The sequence below is a fragment of the Anser brachyrhynchus genome (genome assembly GCF_964034855.1).
Source record: "Anser brachyrhynchus genome assembly, contig: SCAFFOLD_258, whole genome shotgun sequence".
In the NCBI taxonomy this organism is placed as follows: domain Eukaryota; kingdom Metazoa; phylum Chordata; class Aves; order Anseriformes; family Anatidae; genus Anser; species Anser brachyrhynchus.
This window is the reverse complement of record NW_027663693.1, coordinates 1,016-7,074: the sequence shown is the minus strand read 5'-3', so window position 1 is coordinate 7,074 and position 6,059 is coordinate 1,016. Positions and strand designations below refer to the sequence as shown.

The window sequence follows — 6,059 nt, the reverse complement described above, 5'->3', positions numbered from 1 at the left end:
CCTGCTGTTTAATGCCCATTGGCATTCAGCTTGTCAGGAGGCAGTCGCGGTGCAGCGTCAGCCCGGAGATCCATTATACGGGGTCACGCTGGAGGAGCTTTTGGGGGTCGGTGCATACAATCGCTTGGAGGCCCAGGCCCTAATGGGGCCGGATAAGGCAAAAGCGACCATGACGCTAGCTAGGAGAGCACTGGACCAAATTAGGGAGCCTGGAGGAATGCCCTCCTATATGTCCATCAAGCAAGGGCGAGACGAAGCGTTTGGAACATTTATTGATAGGGTTGCCGCAGCTATACAGGTAGCTGGGTTACCCGAATATCTCAAAGGCCCTATTCTTAAACAATGCGCCCTTCAAAATTGTAATCAAACCTCTCGAAATGTTCTAAATACGCTGCCCAGTACCTGGACTATAGAAGAGGCTCTTGATCGATTGTCGCGGATACCGATAGGCTCGCAAGCGCTATTGGTTGACGCTATTCGAAAGGTAGGGGAAAGTATTACTCAGGGACTGCAGGCTAGTCAGTCGCAGGTATTCGCCGCCCTTGCCCCCCTGCAAAGTGGAAAAGGACCTCACTCGTCGAGAAGACCTGCACTACGCTGCTATCGGTGTGGCATCGCGGGTCATATAAAGAGGCAATGTGGGACGGCTAATGTGTGGTGTCCCTCTTGCCGATCTGATACGCATAATGAAACCGCTTGCCGGCGGAAGACCCAGGGAAACGGGAAGACCAGCGGGAACCGCCGCCCCGCGATGACACAAAAAGCGGCTTTCCCCTCAACAGCGGCGGCAGCTGCGGAGACTCCAACCGAGACGAATCCTTTCACCTCCAACCAGCCACCAGAGGGAGCCTGGGGATTGGACTTGGCAACCGCAGTAAATGTGACTTTGATGGACAATAAGCCTGTTGGGGTGAAAACAGGCGTTATGGGACCTGTAAAAATTAATAATGAGCCTGTTGGAGCACTTCTGATTGGAAGGTCATCGGCGACATTAAATGGGGCTTTAGTGTTAACAGGACTTATTGATAAGGACTTTACTGGGGAGATACAAATTATGGTATCAGCCATGTTCCCTCCGCTACATATACCGAAGGGAACTCGATTGGCTCAATTCTGCCTGTCTCTTGCCAAAGCGACTGATCCCTTCCGCACCTGTTTGTTCGGGGTCCCAATAGGGAACAAGGAGGAGCTGAAACAACTGTTAGCACCATATTCCGCAAGTACTGATTTGTTCGATCTTTCGTCCAACCTCTCCGACGCCGTTGTGGCGGCGCTAGTGGCTCTGAACACGAGCTTGCCATGGGATCCCCAGGAACTGGATTTGTTGGGATCAGTGGCGGTAGGGAACACCAGTAATAACTGGACACAGACGTGCTTTATGTGGAATAAAGGAAAACAAAATATGACTCAATGGACTAATGTGACCTCTCACACAAGGGGGTTCGAAGCTAATAGCAGCTATTGCGGGTACAACGACACCACCAACACCACCATGGGGGCATACGGGAACAAGTCAAGCACATGGCCAAGGCAAACTGCTAAGGCCTTACCACCTGGTATATTCCTGATCTGTGGAGATCGAGCCTGGCAGGGAATCCCAGCAAATGCGCACGGGGGGCCATGCTATTTGGGACGCTTGACTTTGTTTGCCCCTGACCTACACAGTCAAGAATTGCGAAACATTACTCAACAATGGAAACGACGGACGAGACGCAGTCTCAAAAACTTTGGGGAGTGACTGCGATAACCAGGTCGAACTCTGGGGTCCTGCTGAAAGGTTCTTTTCAGCGGCACTTGTGCCTGGAGTGGCTGTGGCTCATGCTATGGCTAGTCTAGGGAAACTAGCTTGTTGGGCTGTAAAACAAGCAAATGTGACATTTGAAAAAAAAAAAAAAAAAAAAAAAAAAAAAAAAAAAAAAGGGAGAGAGAGAAACTAGCTTGCACATTTTAGGTCTGTGAAATTTTGTGAGAATTTTTTCCTGCACTGGACAGTTGAGAGAAAAAAAAAAAAAAGGAAAGAAAAAAAAAAAAAAAAAAAAAAAAAAAAAAAAAGCACATAGGGAATTATGTTAATTGTGTTTGTGTCTTTAGGCAAAGCTGTGGAAGTCTTGAAATGTCACAGTAGTAAATAACTTTTATTACTTTTTGGCTAATTCTTTTTCTGTTGGAACACTGAATTCTGTGCATATGTATATATGAACACAAATTGAAGGCCTCTACCTCCTGGAGTATACAACTTGGTTTGTTTACCTCCACATGATTTTTTTTTTTTTTTAAGTTCAGTGTGGAGACTTGAAACTTGAATGTCCCTTCCAACTTTTATATTTAAAACAAGACTAGAAAATTGAAGACTGTTTTTCACCTGTACATAGAAATATTAAAGGGTGGTCTTAAAATTTGAACATTGGTCTGGAGAAAAACCATGGTGTTTGTTATGGACAATTAACTGTTAAAGTTATTGTAAGTTATCTGTATTTAGCAGAGTATTTTCAACGAGTGATCTGAGCTGAAATTGGAGACTATTAGTAAGTTATGTTTGGAAGTTTTAACTTCAATGAAGTAATTATTTGCTGTGAAAGAGACGAACATTGAATGACTGAACAAAGAGGGTGCAATATCTTTGTTTTTTATGAGGCTCCTGAGAATAAAACCAACTGAAGCATTTCAATTCACTTGAATGAGAAACGTGTTTAATTAAAAGAGCCCAAGAAGACACTGGTATGAAAGGTAAAATCTCAGAGGTTGGTCAGTTAATGTGGCACACTTGCTGGTCACTTTGTAAAATGTAGATTTGAAGTACAGTGGTGAAAACATTAAATGTGACTACGCAGATGCTCACAGAAATGGCCCAGGACCTGGACAGCTTGCGACACGCTGTGTTACAGAACAGAGCGGCGATTGATTTTCTACTGCTGGCACAGGGCCACGGGTGTGAAGAGCTCGAAGGAATGTGCTGTTTTAATCTCTCGGACCATGGCGAGTCAATCCACGAGCAACTGAAATGGCTGAGAGACCACACCAAGAAGATAGTGGTCCAAGATAATTGGCTTGATAGACTGTTTGCAAATTGGTTTGGGAACATGGGGGGTTGGATATTGGGTCTGATAAAAGAAGGGCTACGCTTACTGCTAATAATTGTCCTAATTATAGTAGCGGCGCGAGTAGTATTTAGTTGCCTAATAAAAAGGCTCGAGCAGTTAACTAGTAGGGTTTTTCTAGCAACAGTAATAGCATGTGTAAGGTGTAATTGCTCGAAAAAGAAAAAAAAAAAAAAAAAAAAAAAAAAAAAAAAAAAAAAAAAAGGGGTCAATGCCACACGTGCTCCTTATTGCAATGCATCTCTTTGCTGTCATTATACAAACTATAATAGCATCCTTCCTTGCGCCAGGAGCCGCTCTGCTCGGCTGTGGGATCGACTGTGGAACGGACGCCCCTAGGTGCACCCCGAGCATTTTTTCCTCGGAGGGGTCTCCACTCTCAGCCGCTCACCACGGGAGCAGACAAGGACCTCCTGAAGCTGCACACAAATTATTTTCAGTGATATTGTCTTGTGGTATGAATGAGAAGTGCAAGAGGCCTCTCTGCGTGATTGTGTGATTGTGTGATTGTGCTGTGCGAGTAAGAAGCAGTATCGCTGCGAAGCAACATTCCTAGCGCTTAGTGGCTTGTTGACTGATGTAGATTCTAGTAGGCACACTACTTTACAATCGTAGTTCTGCATGAGATTTTTGACCCTGTTGCTTATTGTACCTTGCTTATTGCAGTGTGTGCGGTGATTGATAGAAAAATCTATAGAAAGCTTTTGGTTCAAAATAAAAACGGGGGAATTGTTGAGGACTGGCTCGCTGCGCGTAATCACATTGATATCATGCAGCTGCAAGATAAGGAAATGGCGGATTACCGCACCCAGCTGGTCTAGAAAAACAAGAGCAAAGGCACGTACGCAAGGCTTGTCTGGGAACTCTTGTGAGAAATCCCAGGCAGCTTGTCTGGGAACTCTTGTGAGAAATCCCAGGCAATTAGAAACAATGATAGTAGAGGGCATACTGCCCTGGGAGTTATAGTTAGATTAGAAAGGGGAACTAGCGGATAGAAGAATGCGGAACTAACAGATAGGGCAGTAGATGACGCTTACCAATAAGGAGCTTGGCTTTTGCAATATGTATGAGCTAATTATCCTGTACACGATAAAAGACAATTGAGCTATCCATTAAAGCTGAAGCATACTTAACACTCATATTGAGCGTTTGTGTCTTCCCTCCGTCGACAACAAGTCCAGAGAGTGCACTAGCACCACTGGGGAATGCAGTGCAGTGAGTCCAGTGAGTACACTGGCACCAATGGGGATGCAGTGCAGTGAGTCAAGAGAGTGCACTGGCACCACTGGGGATGCACTGCAGTGAGCCCAGAGAGTGCACTGGCACCACTGGGGATGCGGTGCCGGGAGTCCAGAGAGTGCACTGGCACCACTGGGGATGCAGTGCAGTGAGTCCAGAGAGTGCACTGGCACCACTGGGGATGCAGTGCAGTGAGTCCAGAGAGTGCACTAGCACCACTGGGGATGCACTGCAGTGAGTCCAGAGAGTGCTCTGGCACCACTGGGGATGCAGTGCAGTGAGTCCAGAGAGTGCACTGGCACCACCGGGGATGTGTTGCCGGGAGTCCAGAGAGTGCACTGGCACCACTGGGGATGCAGTGCAGTGAGTCCACAGACTGCACTGGAACCACTGAGAATGCACTTCAGTGAGTCCAGAGAGTGCACTGGCACCACTGGGGATGCACTGCAGTGAGTCCACAGAGTGCACTAGCACCACTGGGGAATGCAGTGCAGTGAGTCCAGTGAGTACACTGGCACCAATGGGGATGCAGTGCAGTGAGTCAAGAGAGTGCACTGGCACCACTGGGGATGCACTGCAGTGAGCCCAGAGAGTGCACTGGCACCACTGGGGATGCGGTGCCGGGAGTCCAGAGAGTGCACTGGCACCACTGGGGATGCAGTGCAGTGAGTCCAGAGAGTGCACTGGCACCACTGGGGATGCAGTGCAGTGAGTCCAGAGAGTGCACTAGCACCACTGGGGATGCACTGCAGTGAGTCCAGAGAGTGCTCTGGCACCACTGGGGATGCAGTGCAGTGAGTCCAGAGAGTGCACTGGCACCACCGGGGATGTGTTGCCAGGAGTCCAGAGAGTGCACTGGCACCACTGGGGATGCAGTGCAGTGAGTCCAGAGAGTGCACTGGCACCACTGGGGATGCAGTGCAGTGAGTCAAGAGAGTGCACTGGCACCACTGGGGATGCACAGCAGTGAGCCCAGAGAGTGCACTGGCACCACTGGGGATGCGGTGCCGGGAGTCCAGAGAGTGCACTGGCACCACTGGGGATGCGGTGCAGTGAGTCCAGAGAGTGCACTGGCACCACTGAGAATGCACTTCAGTGAGTCCAGAGAGTGCACTGGTACCACTGGGGATGCAGTGCAGTGAGTCCAGAGAGTGCACTAGCACCACTGGGGATGCAGTGCAGTGAATCCAGTGAGTGCACTGGCACCACTGGGGATGCAGTGCAGTGAGTCAAGAGAGTGCACTGGCACCACTGGGGATGCACAGCAGTGAGCCCAGAGAGTGCACTGGCACCACTGGGGATGCGGTGCCGGGAGTCCAGAGAGTGCACTGGCACCACTGGGGATGCAGTGCAGTGAGTCCAGAGAGTGCACTGGCACCACTGGGGATGCACTGCAGTGAGTCCAGAGAGTGCACTGGCACCACTGGGGATGCACTGCAGTGAGTCCAGAGAGTGCTCTGGCACCACTGGGGATGCAGTGCAGTGAGTCAAGAGAGTGCACTGGCACCACTGGGGATGCAGTGCAGTGAGTCCAGAGAGTGCACTGGCACCACTGGTGATGCACTGCAGTTACTCCAGAGAGTGCACTGGCACCACTGGGGATGCGGTGCGGTGAGACCAGAGAGTGCACTGGCACCACTGGGGATGCAGTGCAGTCAGTCCAGTGAGTGTACTGGCACCACTGGGGATGCACTGCAGTGAGTCCAGAGAGTGCACTGGCAC

At 49.3% G+C, this 6,059-nt stretch overlaps 1 long non-coding RNA gene across 1 annotated transcript; it reads left to right on the top strand.

Annotated features, from left to right (window-relative positions):
* Window positions 1-1,195: 1,195 nt before the first annotated feature.
* LOC308187022 lies at window positions 1,196-4,237 on the top strand. Its single transcript, XR_013944419.1, has 2 exons — window positions 1,196-3,980; window positions 4,016-4,237. It is a non-coding gene; the product is annotated as an uncharacterized lncRNA (long non-coding RNA).
* The last annotated feature ends 1,822 nt before the right edge of the window (window positions 4,238-6,059 follow it).